Raw genomic sequence first — 19,259 nt, 5'->3', positions numbered from 1 at the left:
GCGAGAACGCTACCGCGAGACCACGAGCGGCAGACTCAGTTTGCTATACACAACAGAAATTACAATGTTGTTTCACAAGTGACCCATTTTTACTTTTCATTCGTTGACGTTTAAGACGGGAAGACATGTAAAGTGTGAGGAAATGATTCACTACTGGAGTTCCACAGACCTCGTGGGAACTTGGTTCTAAACATCTTACCTACCTCATAAAATACTCTGATTACAAATTACTTACTAGAATCGATACAGGAAGAAGGTAGATACAAAGCGAAAGATACGTAATAACAATAGGTAACGCACCGTGGATTCACACAATAACTACTAAATGCGACGAGAAAGGAATAGAAAAATGTATTTTGTGAAATACATAACGTTCCGAAGCTTTACCACAATTTTAACTTGTTGAGATAAGGAGTGTGTGTAGTAAAGAAATTATTGTGGTAATATCACCCAGAGACATTTTCATGAATTTTGAAGTCAGTTACATGTCCCTTACATCATAGTCGATTTACAGGAATGGGTATATGATTAGCGTTAACATTAATTAATGCATTATTTTCAGACCTACTCATGCAACTAAAGTTAAAAACAAGGATTTTTAGGTCGCTGCATGTTGAAGGCATTTCTGAGGCAGTGACAGCATTACTGTGAGAGTGCAGTTAAAACGCATAACTTCTTGAAGACGCACCTACACGATGACCGCGGGGGAACATCACATATTATTCTTGCTGCTCGCTTTGGTGCAACAATACTTTCTTCCTAAATGATGACTTACTACAGAAAATTACTCAATAAGACATTATTGCGTGGTAATATGCAGAATAGAGATTCGTTTGTTTCCAAAGTTAGCAATTATACGAAGAGCAAAAATAGCTGAACATACTGTAATTATATAAGAAGGTCAGTAACATGCTTCTTCCAGTTCATGATTTCTTCAATATGGTCACTCAAAAGTTTGGAGCATTCCACTGTATTTAGTTACTCCTATTCATGTGCTACATCAGTTATTCGTTTGACTCTGTTTGTTGTACAGAACTGAATATAGTGTGTGTGTGTGTGTGTGTGTGTGTGTGTGTGTGTGTGTGTGTGTGTGTGTGTGCGTGTGTGGGCCCACGCGCGTCTCTAAATTTAAGGTGGGTCCATTTTCTGAGAAGCACCTTATAGTTCCTTAGAAAATATCATTTATAATCTCTTTTGTTGGTTTCTCTCTGATGGGATTTATTATAACGATTGTATCGCCTGTAAGAAGTACCAATTATGATTGTTGCGTGTTAAACGAGAAGTCATTTACATATACTGGGTGTTATGTTACGGGTGTAAGTACAGATATTGTGATCATTGGTACCATAATATGTACTCACTACGGTGTGTTAGTTGTTTCTTTGTCTACGTGTAACTGTCTCTCGCAAACGTGCCACACATTTTACTACCTGATGTTTTATGCACTGCCGAAACTGCAGCAATAAATAGACTGTACCTGTCAGTATAGACTTACTATTTTGTATCCACGTCTCCACATTTCAGTACATGACCTACTACCCAGTGAAAAATTTCAATGATTTACGGTTTCCACATGTACTTGGGGGGAGGGGGGAGGGGGGGACTAACCAACCTAAAGACATAGTACTCCTGATAGCAGTAATTATTAGTCTGCAAATGAATTAAATACTGACTTCATGTTGTTCAGTACGCTATCCTCAGTCATAAACAAAAATATCTGCACTTACTCCCCTAACACCCCGTTCAAGGAAAAGGAATGGGCCCAACAGAAAACGGAAGAAAAGGAAAGATAATACGCAACAACGTTTTTGAGCGCACACCAGCTGCGAAACTCTCCGAAAATATCAACTGACAGGAAAGTTGTCCTTACGAGCCATACACAGAAGCTGTCAGATACACTGACGGAAATGGAAAGCTTAACACCAAGAATGTCTCTTGCTGAAGGTACGAAACAGACGCCCCGGTGGATCATGTAGATTAAAAATCTTATATTTATGTTTGTTTATTTTCTTTTTTTTTCACTACAGAAAAAAGCCATTCCTACAGATGTTGGTAGATGTGGGTACATGATGCAGGTTGCCGCCATCTTTCAGACTGTGAGAAAGATCGAAACATTGGTTTGAAGGATATTCGGCACACTATACAAACAAATCGCACTGACAGTTGCTTGTAGAGCAGTGACTTTAGAACGAGTGGTGAGAACGCAGGGCAAGAGTGTGCCCAGAATCCTAGACACAGGTCATACTGGAAAGAGAAGATCTCAGGACTTATCGACTGGCTCTAACGAACGGATGAAAGACGGAAGCGGGGTGTGGCTACGAAACGTGAAAGACAGCTTAGCAGAAGATGGGATAAGTTCTCGAGCATTCTGTGGTGTTCTTTGATAAGTCTCGTTTCTGTTGGTGGCGATCATATTCACGCTAATGTGTCTGCAAATGAACTGGTGAAAGGTTACAGGAAGCAGAAATTCTAGATTCCTGTACCTACACGACTATTCGGATCATGATGAGGTGAGCTATTGGATATGACAATAGATTTGGTAATTCGCCAGTATGTTGCGAGACTGGTAAACTCTGTGATCGTATCCTTCACGACCACGGTACCAAATGGCATATTCCAGTAGGACTATGTAAGACCGCACTCTGCGGTCCACATCACATATGTCTTGAGGTATGCATTGATCCTTGACTGGTCTGTTCACTGCCCTAATTTGTCAGTCATAGAGAATGGCAGAAATTGGCTCGGCAGATGTTTGCAGGGTGTTAGGGGTAAAACTTCAGATGTTTTTATTGCTGATTGAGGATAATGTACTGAACAACATTACATCAGCCTTTACTTCATTAGCAAACTGATAATTATAGCTATTACGTGTAGTATGTTTTTACGTTGGTTAGTACCTCCAACTACATGCAGCAAGAGCAAGTCATTAATTTATGGAGTAATCAGCAACCAGTTCCACAAAAGAAATTTTATTTCCTTTGGCGGTTTCACTCAGAAGGTCATAATCGTCACATTATTTGCGAGTGTCAAAAATAAGATGCATAGAACGTATTGCTGAGGTCATGTGGTTCACAGAGGCTGTGTAACAATGATACAAGGAAGCCACACAACAAGTGCAAGTGTTTTCCGTGGGAAGCACGTAGGTGTTAATGTGTGGACGCATGGACACAAAACGGTTAGTCTATACTCCCAGGCGTAGTTCACTTAGTTTTGCAGTTACGACCGTAATGATTCTGCAGGAAAACCGTTAGACGCAGAGAAGAAACAACTAACACACTGAAGTGAGTACATATTAAGGTACCAATCATCACAATATCTGCACTTACACTCCGAACATTCTATACTTTCATACCAGTCTCCAGCAGCAGTCTTCACGAACTGACGCAGTTTGCGTTTCAGGCATGGCTACAAATTCTCCGAAGTCGCAGTATATCTTATTCCATGCCCCAAAGAATACAAAATGTTATTCGGGCTGTGTGGCTCGCACATGCCACTGAAGCTGATTGCAGATAGCAGTTCCGAAGAGAATGAAAGTTTGTTCATTTAATTCTTATTTTGTGATTTACATCTCTTTATAACTCTTTCCATTTTCCTGAGCGTATTTTTACCCAAAAACATTTTCTGACGATTGGGATGTAAGTTAAAGCATGTTTAGTATTTATAAAAGACCTTGCTGGTCGTAGAAATGATATTACGTAGGCAGGTCGTTGTAAAAACCGCGTTATAATAAGACGATCCGCGCAATTCCCATCATCTGTGCGATTTTAAAATGTGACAAAATTAACGGCCTCCTCAAGTGCAGGTTCGTTGTGTAATACAGTTTCTGAATGCATATTGAAATCTACAGATAGATAGGCCTAATCGCTCTTTATGGAAATATGATGACGGAAGCTTCAGTTCGAAAATGCTACGTCATGTTTACAGGTGGACAAACAAAAATTCATGACAGAGGACTATCAGGCTGGTAACGATTAAAGAACTGAAGAATTGGTGAAAAAATTTAACATGATAGATCCTTCACTATTGATGTACTGAGCATGTGCTTTCCTGGAATTTATCTATTAGTTACCAAATTGTCAGTGGTGATTTCGGCTATAGAACAATGTGCGCCAGGTATGTTCCTCGACTTTTGACAGATGAAGAATAAGAATGAATGGATGCTACACTACTTTTTCTCTCTGGGTACGACAAGGATGGCGAGATTTTGAACCTCATTGTTAGTGATGACGAGACCTGCGTCTCACTTAGAAACAAAACGCCAATATGTTGAATGGCATCATTCTAGATTCTCAACTGAATAAAGAAAAGACAAGCAAAGTCTGAGCATCAAGAAGATTCCGGCCACAGCATTTTGGGATGGAAAGGGATGTACTTCATATCTCTAGGAGAGACCCTAAATGCAGCGGCCTACTGTATCAGACCCCTCACAAGATACTCTACGCTGTCCAAAACAAAGGGGGTGGATTGTTGTCCAGTGGCTATGTGCATTTTGCAGATAGCACTCGTCCGCATTCAGCAGCGCTGAAGAAGAATTGTTTTCGACAATGTAAGTGAGAAAGTATCTGAACATCCACCCTATTGCCCGCAGGTACTCCTAAGTGACTGTCATGTTTTCCCGAGATGAAGAAGCTTGGGGAAATGGGAAGGGCAACGAACTGAAAGGGGATATTAGTCACCGGTTCAAAATCTTGGCGGCTTGGGATGTGTTACGCCGCCTCATGGCAAGGGTGCAATGAAAATTTGTCAATAACGCGATGTTCATGACATGATTTGTTATAAATAAATGTCAGTTAATGAAATATTGGTAGTCGAGGCTTCTAAGGCACCATAACATCAAAGACAGGGATTTGCAGAACACCATTTCAGGATAGTGTAGCGGATAGAAGCATGGAGTTCTGATCGCAGATGTAGTTGTTTCGTGTCTTGCTATTTGCTAATATTCTTTTATTCACCTTCACCTTTTATAAAAGGTTTCTGGACTTTTTTATTAATTTAATAGATGTGTATACCGTAATAATCAATGTAGTCAATGTATAATACAATATCACTCTCTGAGGAATATATTAGATTTTTTTAACATGCCAATACTGATTTGATAGCAATTCAGTAGTTACATGCATGCATGCGTGTACGCGAGAGCGCGCGCGCGCGCGCGCGCGCACACACACACACACACACACACACACACACACACACTGTTACTTACAGTAGAGAAATTTTACCAGTCATACTTCAGTATATAAATGATTTTCTTTTTTCGCTTTATGTACAAGAGCTTACACTACTTGCAGTAGAATTGCCATTTATTAGTTTCATGTCTTAAATTTTACATGTACTCCTAAGCGTTTTGCTGCGGTATAAAAGGTGTGGTCTAGTAACAATGATCTTACGGAATTACTAAAAAGTGATAATGATGGAATAACTATCTTATTTGGAAGACCATTGTAAATTTGTATCGCACTATTTGTAATGGAATTTTTAGAACATGATATCCTTAGCTTTGTATCCGGCTCACAGAGACTAAAGTTTTTATCCAAGAGTATTACAGACTTAACAACACAGTTAGCATATGGACGAGGGACTGTGTTTTTTAATAGAAATAATGTGATATTTTTACACATGTCCATTTTCGTAAACCGATTGTGTGATGTGCGAGCCAGATAACGCCGACTACTGCCGCTGGACTGCAGATGCAAATCGCGATGACATGCATGTGTGGTGTAATGTCCAGCTCGTTCTAAGCGTATCGACCAAGATTGCAACCACGTCAGGCGCGCTCCACAGTAAGACGACTTTAGGTAACCAAACTTTTTTTTTCGGCAGTCTCTTCATCTCAGAGTAGCACTTGCACTTGCAGCAGTTATTTTTCGGATATATCCATCATCTGTCTTTCCATACAATTTTTAGTCTCCATATCTCACTCTAGTACCATGGAGGTTATTGCCCATTGTCTTAACATACATACTACTATGCTGTCCCTTCTTCTTGTAAGTGTTGCTCATATGTGGACCTTCTTTGCTGATTCTGCGGATACCTCCTTATTCCTTATCTTATTGGTCCATACACAGTCAAACCATAGTTGTTGACCAATTCCTTGTCAACACTTTACTGCGAAAGATACGCAGTAAAGGTAGGTGGATCGGAATATTTAACCGACCGTGTGCCTAAATTGCAAGTACTTGCTTTTTCCCTCGGAGCTTATACTCCTACTGCTCAAACCATAAAATACAATTTAATGCTGCAATTGTTTATTTAATTAGCTGCAGAATAGTGAAACTGGCACATAATGAGAATCACGAATATATGGTAAAGATCCACGTTTATTCTACCAGTAAAACACATTTCTTGGTGCTGCACTTTCATACAATTTTCAGTAGTACAATATTCGTAAGTTGTAGTTAGCACTTCAACCACAGTTGCCTATTTACTACGCATTATAACTTATTGTCATGGTGTTCAATCACATTATTAGTGTCCTCGCACCTGTATTATTAGTAAGTCACTGTTGGGATATTTAATTCTGCTATTAGTACTTTTCTGGAAATTGACATTAGTTTATCCTCACGATGCTACCGAACACTTTCACAAGTGAACCTGAGACAGTTTCGCGACACGGCTGGCTGTTGATCTTGTGACTCGATATACGAACGAAAGCATCTCAACTCGTGAATTTTAAGTACACGCAATTTACAAGTTTTTCTCAATTGGAATGTTCACAGAATTATGAACAATTCACGTTTGATTCTCTAACCGGAGCGACGTGGTTAAAAATGTTCAAATACTTTTACTGAGAAACACTGATATAAAAGACACAACTTACACGATGAAGGTTTTAACCATTTTTGGCAACTCAATAGTTTTGTAGGATACGCGTCCGGCAATATTCGTGGCGCCCACAGCGGAAGCTCAGGCGCGACTCTTTAAACAATCACACCCCGCGCTCTACAGAGAGGGAAGTTTGGACTCCAAGCCGGGCAGCGATACTACAGTAGGCTTACAAACAAGCTCGTAAAACTCTGAACCTAGATTCCGCGAAAACGCTCCACACAGACAACGTACTAGAGCAGCAATTGTTACACTTAAGTATGTACTGTAATGGAGTGAAAGGTTATCAAAATCGGTCACCGGTTGGGTGTTTACTTCACTTGTAAGACCATCGGCCTACTGGGCAAAATCGACTTACTCCTTGTAAGTGTGCGTCATGTACTTGCGCGTTAATCCGCAGGCAACCACGTCGCGAATCTGTCAGTGACGTGAGTAGACTGCAGACTGGGCTTGCGCAGGAACAAGTGACTCTGGAATATTACAATAATGAATTTTTTGAGCTTTTCTATCTCCTTAATCTTTATTTTGTTGTTTGTTTCGTCGCACACTGCAGTAGGGTCTGGTATTTTCGCTACAAGTGCTCTGCCACATCAGAGACCAAAGACCTGCTTGTTAGGAAGGCGGTCAGCACTGAAACAAACGGTTTTAGGTCATTCCGGGTTTCTTCGACTCCAGTTTAACCTGACTGTTAAAACCGCTCGTTATATTGGAAATTAGAGATTTTCGGTATTTGATTGCTATTATTTCCAGTAATAAACCTAGATGTCGAAGAAAGACTGCAAAGTCTAATTGAGATGAAGGAGAATGAGCTCTTGATTGCTATGGGATTGAGGCTGTGGCAGAAACTGGTCTCATTGTCTCCAGAGAAAATGGCGACGGTAAAGAAGGCGGGAGCAACGATGGCGAGAGTGAAAGGTCACCAGTGGATGACTTTCATATATCGTCATTTTTAGATGCCATCAGTCATTCATCCTGAAGGAAACATAAATTAAGGTTCGATTATTATCCCCAGTTTATAGCAAGAATGAAATCCTCGGACTGAAAGGGTGTAAGTCACGGATGTAGTCTTTTGCCACTAATGTTCGATCTGTACATCTAAGAAGTAATGACGGGAATAAAAGAAAGGTTCATGAGTGGAATTTAAATTCAAACCGAAAGGATATCAGTGATAAGATTCGCTTGTGACATTGCTATCCTTAGTGAAAGTGAAGAAGAATTACAGTATTTGCTGAATGGAATGAACTCCGAAATAAATACAGAATATGTACTGAGTAAATCGAATTAAAGCGAAATAAATGAGAACCAGCAGACAGAGAACAGCGAGGAACTTAACATCAGGATTGATGATGGCGAAGTAGATGAAGTTAAGGAATTCTGCTATCCAGGCAGCAAAATAGTCCATGACAGATGTAGCAAGTAGGACATCAAAAGCAGTCTAGCTTTCGCAGAAAGGGCATTCCTGGGCAAGAGAAGTCCGCTAGTATCAAACATAGTCCTTAATTTGAGGAAGAAATTTCTGAGAATTCTGTTTGGGGCACAGCACTATGTGGTAGTGAAACACCGACTGTGGGAAAGCAGGAGCAGAAGAGAACCGAAGTATTTTAGTTGTAGTGTTACAGAAGAATGTTGAGAATTAGATGGACTGCTAAGGTAAGGAACGAGGAGGTTCTCCGCAGAATCGATGCAGTAAGCAATATATGGAAGACACTGACAAGGAGATGGGACAGGATTGTAGGACATATGTTAAGACATTAGGCAATAACTTTCATGGTGCCAGAGGGAACTATAGAGGGCAAAAGTTATAGAGGAAGGCAGGGGTTGGAATACATCCAGCAAATAATTGAGGACGTAGGTTGCAAGTGCTACTCTGAAATGAAGAGGTTGCCATAGGAGAGGAATTCCTGGCGGGCTGCATCAAACCAGTCAGAAGACCGATGACTCAAAAAAGAAAAGCGCGTCAAGAAAACTATGGGTACACCGATCAAGTTTACCTTCGCTTCCAAGGAACAGTGTGGATTTTTTCTCTTTTTATGGTATCGTAAATTTGTTGTATTTCCTCCTGTCTTCAGTCTTTTAAAGCAAATGGAGCATTGTACGTCATTGCAGACGCACATCGCAAAATACATTCAAACTAAGGATAGTGCCTTCCATTATACAGCCGATGTCCCAGGATGATAGCGAAAAACTACCGTGTAGACCACACGGGGCCATGTCCTGCACTCTACACGTACACGTGTTCATCTAATATGCCACGTCAGTGGGTAGAGTATCGTTTTACCAATTCGGTTGTGTCTTGTGTTTGTTTCTGGTTTCTAACTGTTTGCGTTGTTATTAAAATAGCGTACATCGCTTTCCCACTTTCCATAACATGCTAATATTTCAAAGCAATGGAAATTTTGCGAATAAACATAACTCGTTTTCTGAATAAGTTTCATTTAAAAACCAAAAATTTAAGCACTGCTGCTATTGGAAGTTAATAGGCTGCTTTTTTTCTCCGTTATTAGTAAAAGATGAATAAAGGCTTGTTATAACCGAGACCGAAGAGGTACCGAAAAACATCCGGTTACTCAGAACAAAAATATCGGTATTGGTCTTAATTGGTCGGTTTTGGCCATCCCTACCTATTAACAAGAATGTAGCAGAACGCATGTTTCTCAGTACCGGTACCAGAGCGAGACAAAGGCTACGTTCTGCATAAACAAGAATGTAGATAGAGAACTTTTTTCAATGCAACTTGTTTTTATAATGAAAAAGCGGAACTGTGTAACGAGAAAGACTACTTTGGATGTTATATGCCACCTGAAAAAAATTTAAAAAAATACTAAGGATAAAGTAAAAAGACGCTGTTTACTGCCTGTTAAATATTGTTTGACGTGTTTGTAAGTATATGTATATTTCCTGGAGCAGGTGAATATAGATATTTTTCAATGACTGGGCGATTTGTTTCCCATTCGTATAAAATTTTATAGATTTCGGAGAATTTACCATATGATTTTTGTCCACTATGAACTTCGTTTTGGTCAAAAGTAAGCTCTAATATCTTTGTTTGTCTCTATAGTCTGGTACTAGATTTCTATTCTTTCGTACGAAGGGTGTAACGTTAAAAAAAATCAGAAGAACGACCACGGTGGATTACAATTAAAACGTTCGCCTGCCTATCTGTTACACGGTGGCTTTAATAAAGTGACCTACCCACCTGGAAGAAATGCCAGGTCGTATTAATAGGCCGCGCGGTCTGGGGTGCCTAGTCATGGTCCGTGCGGCTCCCCTCCTCAGAGGTTCGAGTCCTCCCCTGGGCATGCGTGTGTGTGTCATCCTTAGCACAAGTTAGTTTAAGTTCGATTAAGTAGTGCGTAAGCTTAGGCACCGATGACCTCAGCAGTTTGGTCCAACAAGATCTTACCACAAATTTCCAATTTTTTTCCTATTAAAACTACAGTTTAAGAGGATACGTCTTTTCACTTTCTTAGCGTCACTGACTTTGGTTTGCTTACCTCGCGTCTTCTACAGTTGCCTCGTAGGTTTGGTGCGGATTCGCTCATTCTCCATTCTAGGATTCGACGTGCAAACAACAAACTGTGTGAAACGGCAGCTGCAGTGTGCGAAAAAGTCCAGTGCTACGAAATAAAGTTATCAAAGCATAGGGTGCCACTATATTTTTATTCATAAACATTTGGTGGTGATCAAAAAACGCAAGTTATGTTCATTCATCAAATCAAATTCTCTGGAAGCTGTGTTCAGAGCACCACAACAACACACAATCTAAAGATTCACTATATTACGATATACTGAAAACTTCGGACGGCCGTTCACCAAGACACTGTTCAACACGACAAATAATTTTCGTTAACTTGTTACAATATACTGTTCAAAACGCGTGCTACATTTGTTCATACATATAAAGCTTCTTGTGATTTGTTATAGACAAATGTTTTCCGAGGCACTGTTGCGACAAATAACTATCGGCATCGTCTTCCACCTGACCATCCCGACACGTGTTGAGTTACAGTAACAGTATGGCGTCTCATTCCTTGTGTACTTTCTGACTGGCCATAGTCTTTCACCAATAAAGACTAAGTTAAAGGGTTCTTTTCATTGACGCTTTTACTCTAGTTAATGACTTTATGAGATTATTATTAACCTTTTCTCAGTGCAACTAATGTTGACGACATGCCTCGAGGAGCATAATAGTGTGATTCTCGGTTGTCTATACGGTACTCCAACACGATACAGTCACCGCTTCACCGCTAGCACGAACGTTCCCCCATTCGGAAACTGCCGCACAACTCAATGCACGGTACTTTCTCCCTGCCTTGCTGCTACTGACTGTTGTTGCCCGACTGCTGGCAAGTAGAAACAAAATAAAAATGTAACGTGTTCAAAAATTTTGCCATAAATGCCACAAGGTTTGTGTCTCATTGTTGCCGGCCGGAGTGGCCGAGCGGTTCTAGGCGCTACAGTCTGGAGCCGCGCGACCGCTACGGTCGCAGGTTCGAATCCTGTCTCGGGCATGGATGTGTCTGATGCCCTTAGGTTAGTTAGGTTTAAATAGTTCTAAGTTCTAGGGGACTTATGACCTCAGAAGTTAAGACCCATAGTGCTCAGAGCCATTTCAACAATTTGTCTCATTGTTACGCTCTACTTTTAGGTGCCAAACTGCGTAATAGACAGCTCTCACAGCGCATGAAAGTCAGGCGCTGACGAGTAAACGGAAACGACCACTAGTGATAGATGAAACATTCGAGTCAAGAAAGTCTGTCGTGTAAAAGGGGTTAAGAACTGCAGACCACCAATGGCCGAGCCACTAACTTTGATGTCGCTGAGTGGCGATCTGAGTCGGCGGCAGTCGCGCTGTGCTTTTGTGGGTGACCGGCGACAGCAGGGGATGAGGAGGGGGCGCGCACACAGCCATACCGCCCTAGGCCTCGCCTTTGCCCGGCAGGACACTACAATAGCGGACGCGGATTCATTGAGTCCGCCGCGCTGGGGGTCTGGATCTCCGCTATCTCTCGCGAAATTAGTAGCGTCAGCGAGAGGCACGGCCAGACCACATAGCACAATGCAGCAGCAGCTGACTCACAGAGCCGTAATTGCAATGGCAGAGAAATGTCACGCTGAACACACCAGATATATTGTGTAAGAGAGGTCATCGGCCGCACAAAGGTAGTTAATTTATAGTACCGTGTTTTACGGACAGCAAGATCCTACGGTCTATAAGATGCACCTTAATTTTCAAGTATCTTTTTAAAATAATATTTTTAGCATTTATATATTGAATTGCAAAATCAGACTAAGAAGGATTCTTAATTTGTAAAACCGAACTGAACTCTAAAATCCCTGATAATCGTCATCTGAACTTTCCTCTTCTACTTCTTCTTCTTCTTCTTCTTCCACCTAATCGTCGTTATAGTTGTCCTCTTCATATACAGGGTGGTTCATTAATAGTGACCGGGCCAAATATGTCACGAAATAAGCGTCAAACGAAAAAACTAAAAAGAACGAAACTCGTCTAGCTTGAAGGGGGAAAACAGATGGCGCTTTGGTTAGCCCGCTAGATGGCGCTGCCATAGGTCAAACGGATATCAACTGCGTCTTTTAAAAATAGGGACCGCCATTTTTATTACATATTCGTGTAGTACGTAAAGAAATATGAATGTTTTACTTGGTCCACTTTTTTCGCTTTGTGATAGATGGCGCTGTAATAGTCACAAACTTACAAGTACGTGGTATCACGTAACATTCCGCCAGTGTGGACGGTATTTGCTTCGTGATACATTCCCCTTGTTAAAATGGACCGTTTACCAATTGCGGAAAAGGGCGATATCGTGTTGATGTATGGCTATTGTGATCAAAATGCCCAACGGGCTTGTGCTATGTATGCTGCTCGGTATACTGGATGACATCATTCAAGTCTCCGGACCGTTCGCGGGATAGTTACGTTATTTAAGGAAACATGAAGTGTTCAGCCACATGTGAAACGTCAACCACGACCTGCAACAAATGATGATGCCCGAGTAGGTGTTTTACCTGCTGTCGCGGCTCATCCGCACATCAGTAGCAGACAAATTACGCGAGAATCGTGAATCACAAAAACGTCGATGTTGAGAATGCTACATCAACACCGATTGCACCCATACCATATTTCTATGCACCAGGAATTGCATGGCGACGACTTTGAACGTCGTGTATAGTTCTGCCACTGGGCACAAGAGAAATTACGGGACGATGACAGATTTTTTGCACGCGTTCTATTTAGCGACGAAGCGTCATTCACCAACAGCGGTAAAGTAAACCGGCATAATATGCACTATTGGGCAACTGAAAATCCACAATGGCTGTGACAAGTGGAAGATCAGCGACCTTGGCGGGATAATGTATGGTGCGGCATTATGGGAGGAAGGATAATTTGCCCCCCATTTTATCGATGGCCATCTAAATGGTGCAATGTATGCTGATTTCCTACGTAATATTCTACCGATGTTACTACAAGTTGTTTCACTGCATGACAGAATGGCGATGTACTTTCAACATGATGGATGTCCGGCACATAGCTCGCGTGCGGTTGAAGCGGTATTGAATAGCATATTTCATGACAGGTGGATTAGTCGTCGAAGCACGTTCACCGAATCTGACGTCCCCGGATTTCTTTCTGTGGGGAAAGTTGAAGGATATTTGCTATCGTGATCGACCGACAACGTCTGACAACATGCGTCAGCGCATTGTCAATGCAAGTGCGAACATTACAGAAGGCGAACTATTCGCTGTTGAGAGGAATATCGTTACACGTATTGCCAAACACATTGAAGTTGACGGACATCATTTTGACCAGTTATTGCATTAATGTGGTATTTACAGGTAATCACGCTGTAACAGCACGCGTTCTCAGAAATAATAAGTTCACAAAGGTACATGTATCACATTGGAACAACCGAAATAAAATGTTCAAACGTACCTACGCTCTGAATTTTAATTTAAGAGATCTACCTGTTACCAACTGTTTGTCTAAAATTGTGAGCCATATATTTGTGACTATTACAGCGCCATCTATCAGAAAGCGAAAAAAGTGGTCCAACTAAAACATTCATATTTCTTTACGTACTACACGAATGTGTAATAAAAAATGGGGCTTCCTATTTTAAAAACGGAGCTGATATCCGTTTTACCTATGGTAGCGCCATCTAGCGGACCAATCATAGTGCCATCGGGTTTCCCCCTTCAAGCTAGACAAGTTTCGTTCTTTGTAGTTTTTTCGTTTGATGCTTGTTTCGTGAGGTATTTTGCCCGGTTACGATCAATGGACCACCCTGTATAAGATGGTCTTCACTGCCATCGAGAACATTACTTAGCCGGCACTTCTTGAAAGACTTGACAAATGATTACTAAACTGAGCTAGCGCAAGAAGAGAAGAACTCTTCTTCAATAAAGCTTCTTTCCTTGTCTCCCACAGTCTGTTAATCCGTAATTTGATGTCGTCCATTCAACCCTTGGCATTTACGTGAGCACCAACACCTGGTGGTATTTCAGAAACTTTTGGCATTGTTTTGCGCTTGAAAAAAAGCGCTGGATTAAGTTTAATGCAGTTAGCGCAACATGAGAGGACAACAGTGTAATGCATTTCTTCACGTCCACTTGCTTTTACAGTTAGATGGTTCCAATGGCTCTGTGCACTATGTGACTTAACATCGGAGGTCATCAGTCCCCTAGAACTCACAACTACTTAAACCTAACTAACCTGAGGACATCACACACATCCATGCCCGAGGCAGGATTCGAACCTGCGACCATAGCGGTCACGCGGTTCCAGACCGAAGCGCCTAGAACCGCTAAGGCACACCGGCCGGCTTATAGTTAGAGTTCGAGCACCTTTCATGGTAACAGTTCTGTTACTTGGCACATCGAATATCAGGAGAGTTTCGTCCATATTCGAAATTTGGGTTAGTACAAAACTGATTTTCTTTTGATGTTGGATAATAAACCGATGGAAAGATATTATTTTCTATCCCTTCTCTCGTGGCCTTTTCTGAGATATTTTGGTTTTGTTTCGTTGTTAAGTCCACGACGCTTCATAAACTTGTAGCACCAACCAACTCTACCATTAAAGTATGTAGCGCTAGCTTACGAGCATCTATTTGAATCATTTTTCTATGAATTCCAATGCCATTTCGACAGTTGTCCTTAAATCCATTTCGACACGTCATTTTCTAGTTTTGGTCATTTGCATTCAGTCCTCTATTTGCGCATCTAGTGTTCCTTATCTTTTTTCTATTCGTTACTAGCCCACCAAACGCGATTTTTATTTTTCATTTTATTTTATTTCATTTTTTTAATACCTGTTGTTGGAGGGCCCGCTCAGTTGCTCTGTTTCAGTGCTCTTCTGCATGTATTATTAATTTCAATTTATAGCCTATTTTATTTAATTTTATTCTGTTTTTTATACCTGTTGTTGGAGGGTCACTAAACTGCTCCCTTTCAATGCTCTTCTTCATATATTATTAATTTCAATTTATAGCCCGCATTATATGAATACGTTTCATTTTTATTCCATTAAGAAACTTAGCTACCAACAAAAATGTTGTACTGTTACAGATAAGACTACTCACCTTCAGTTCAAGTCCACTGTCCCCTTAAACTGCAATGACGCATCGTAGGTTGGACGGTGTTCTGGATTTGTGATGGCGGAGGGAGAGGGATACAGTGTTAGTATGTGCATGGGGGCTTAATTATTTTATGAATGCATATATTTTTATTTTATTTTTAGTAGCTGACTGTCCGATTACGCAGTCTCGTTACCGGTTGGCCCTGACCAGCATTAGTACGCAATCTGACTGCATAGAATAACAACAAAGAACGAAAGAAAACTTCCGTTAACACAATTAATTAATTAAGTCCCCAGCAACTATGAAAGCTACGAAACAACAAGGCATAAGTGTCACTGTTCTGTGTGTGGAAGTGTGATTCAACGTACACATCTGGCACGGTTCCTCCTCAACAAGACCAGATATTTTAAACACCATTTATACTGAAGTAATTAAAAAAGACAGAAATACTATAATTGCACATAGAAACCAGAAATACAGTCTAATACAAGAACACGAGCCAGATGCGTTGTTGACTGAACCTGTGACCAAGAGACATTATTGTTTAAGACATTGAAATAATATAAAAAGGAATTTTTTAACTTTATATATATTGACGAAAAGCACACTCTGATCATTACAGCATCCCCAATCCAACAATATCTAGTGTCTAACCCATCAAAACAATATGACAATATCTGAACAAGCACTCTCCATGGGAACTTCTCAACAACGACTCACCACTGCCACATCTCAACAAGCACTGCCTACTGCTACTTCTCAATAAGCACTGTTCACTACCACATCTCAACAAGCACTGCCAGTGGAGGCGGCTGAATAATACTCTTTGGCGCAATCTCTGGCGCTGTGGCTCAGTGTAACCACCTTTCATATGCTTGTGAATCCCCGCAGCTCATGCTCGTCGCATCGGTGCACTGCTGCTGCCAGTTGAATACAATATTGCAAGATAGATAGGTTTCCCGAGGCATGAAGGCAGCCTGCAAATAATTGGCATAAAGTCTACTATATGGATGTGCATGTAAGTGATTTGAGCTTCAGCGAAATCAGACAAAGTGTATAGGAGTAGCTACATCCACATTCTATGTAAAAGCAATAACTATGCAGTGGATGTCTCTCTCGGAAGTAGCATCCGAGTGGTGGTTGTTTGTGAAAAGAATGCGCAAAAAAAGAAAAAAACTAGTGCTATTCGCATTTGTCGGGATCCAAAGGCTGTCATGCAGTAAGGAATTGATGGGTTCAGAAGGGTCTTAGCAAAATGGAAGATCTTAACGGGCTCAAGTAGACTGCGCTATGACTGACACAGCAGAACGCGGGCGGGTGGTATCGTGCAGTAACATCACTTTACGCAGAATTCCTGGTAGTTGTCCTTGGATTGTGTTTGCAAGACGTCTCACTTGTTCACAATATATGTCAGCAGTGATGGTCACATCCCTGAGAAGCAATTCGTAGTACACCACACCGTCGCTGTTACCAACATTAACTTTTCTGGATGCACGCAGATCTTTGTACAGGGAGTTACTGTTTTCTTTTGGCTCAGCCTTTCTTGTCTTTTGCTTATGTCAGCATAAAGACACTATTTATCGTCACCAGTAACGATACGGGATGGGAATGGTTGGTGTCGTTCACGCACGAGCCAGTTGATGAAGAGCAAGCAATGATGAACATATGGCCGACCTGCTGATTTGTGTGATTTTGGCTTAGAGCATGCGGTACGCATACACCCGATTTTGAAACTTTCCCATCGTATGCAAATGTCGCACGATGATGGAATGATCACAGCTCATAACATTTGCCAGTTCTCGAGTACACTGACGTGTGTCATTGTGGGTTAATGAGTTTAAACAATCTTCATCAAAACCGGGAGGTCTTCCTGAGCGTGGAGAGTCGTTAATGTCAAAACGATCCTCATTAAAACTAGAAAATCATTTTATTGCTGTGACCTGTCCCATCACATTGTCTCCATACACGGTGCAAATGTTTCTGATTGCCTCCTCTGCTGTCACCCCACTATGAAACTCAAACAGAAGAATACGTTTCAAATGTTCCGGTTTCTCCTCTTGGCCCTCCATTTTCTAGCATCCACAGCTCCACCCACTACCAGAAAATGACAAAATGACAATACGTAAACTTAAATAGGAACAATGAACTACAAATAAAAATTACACTCGATAAATAAACCCATAGCAACCCGAATACCAACATACAAAACAGAAATGCTACCAGCTTATGCACCAAGCTAATACATTTATGTGCTAGTACCAGAGTAAGGGTTCACAGTTGGAACGAATAACATCGTATGTCCATGTCGAAGAAATAATCCACAAGGATGGAAAATTAGGGTCAAATACGTTCAAATGTATGAGATGCGTTTGATTTAATATGCATAGCACAGGAAAATCGTGACGCATAATTGAAGGAAGCCTTTTGTATAAAGCTTATGAATATTTGGCCGAATGTGTGATATCTGTATCGGGATTTAGGAACAGAATATATTGTATGTGTACAGGGAAAAGCCACCTTTATGGTAAAGCGATTGTACAGTTTTATTGCTATCATTATATGCATGCAAAACCATGTGAATAACTATATGTTTGCAGAAGTCGTCGATTAACCGCCTAAAAAATTACTAACGCAGTTCAAATGGAAGCTTTTCACCGCGGAATATGGGTATATCCTGCATAGTTAACCACTTTAACGTAAATTTTCTGACTCAGTGTACCAATAATTGGTGTAAATTACTGAAATACACTCTCTTCTCCCATTTTAATGTGTTAAGATCGGATTTTTCATTACTGCTGTGCAGATATCCGTTTGTATTGTTGTGGAGCATATAACTAGCGCGTACCAATCAATATCGAAATGCAAGCGGTGGGCAATTGAAAGTGCACTCTCAATGCATCTCCGCCCCCCTCCCCCTTCTCTCTCTCTCTCTCTCTTAAAATTACACATGTTAGCACTTCATGAGATACTTCAGAAAGATTTGGGATTCACCTCAGGGCAATAATACAAACTATCTGAAACGTTTCTTCTCATACTGGGTGTAATACTGGAGCAAATTTCAGTACTTTTCAGGCACCCAACGTTTCATTCTTCTTTGACTTTACGTGTTAGCTACATTGGCCTCGGATAACAGGAAATATACCACAGAAACCCCGACAATCGCCCACGCAGAAATTCTAAGCATAATGCAAGGGCGTGAAAACAACTCACACAGGTATGCAAGCTGTCATGTTTCCACGCGATATCTGTGACTTGGACAGGAGAGTATTTGGGAACGGAAAGACTGTAATGCATTTCATGAGCAACTGAGAGATGCAGTTATTAGGTTAGTTAGTTACTTAAATGTTCCATAAAGCATTTGAAAGAGTCAGTGTAAAAGATATGCTCACATGATTAGTGTTAACATTAATGAAAAAATTACCATTTTATTCCTGTTCATCCTATTACAATTTTTTTTCCTGTCTACCACTTTTCAAGTAGAAATTTGTCAACAAAACAGAAGGAGGTGACCAGGAGATTTCAGATTAAAAGCTGCTTCGTTTCCTGTTAGGCATTTTATATTATTCGGCAAATGAGCAAAAATATTTATTGAAGCGTATTGAATTCCCCTCTTAGCTATTGACTGCCTTAACAATCGGTGATAAAAGTCGTTTTCCCCTCTAATGTAGTAGATATGTACGTTACAGTTGTTCTCAAATTGTGATGGACTGTGATTACATTGACTAGAAAAAAATATGTATTGTAACGGCGCAGTTAAAATGCCTAGCTCCTTGAAGAGATACTTACATGACGTACGCGGGTGAACACCACATACTTCTATTGCTCTTTTTGCTCGCT

The sequence above is a fragment of the Schistocerca piceifrons genome, chromosome 1 (genome assembly GCF_021461385.2).
Source record: "Schistocerca piceifrons isolate TAMUIC-IGC-003096 chromosome 1, iqSchPice1.1, whole genome shotgun sequence".
Classification (NCBI taxonomy): domain Eukaryota; kingdom Metazoa; phylum Arthropoda; class Insecta; order Orthoptera; family Acrididae; genus Schistocerca; species Schistocerca piceifrons.
The sequence above is the reverse complement of the archived record's forward strand: the minus strand, read 5'-3'. Positions refer to the sequence as shown.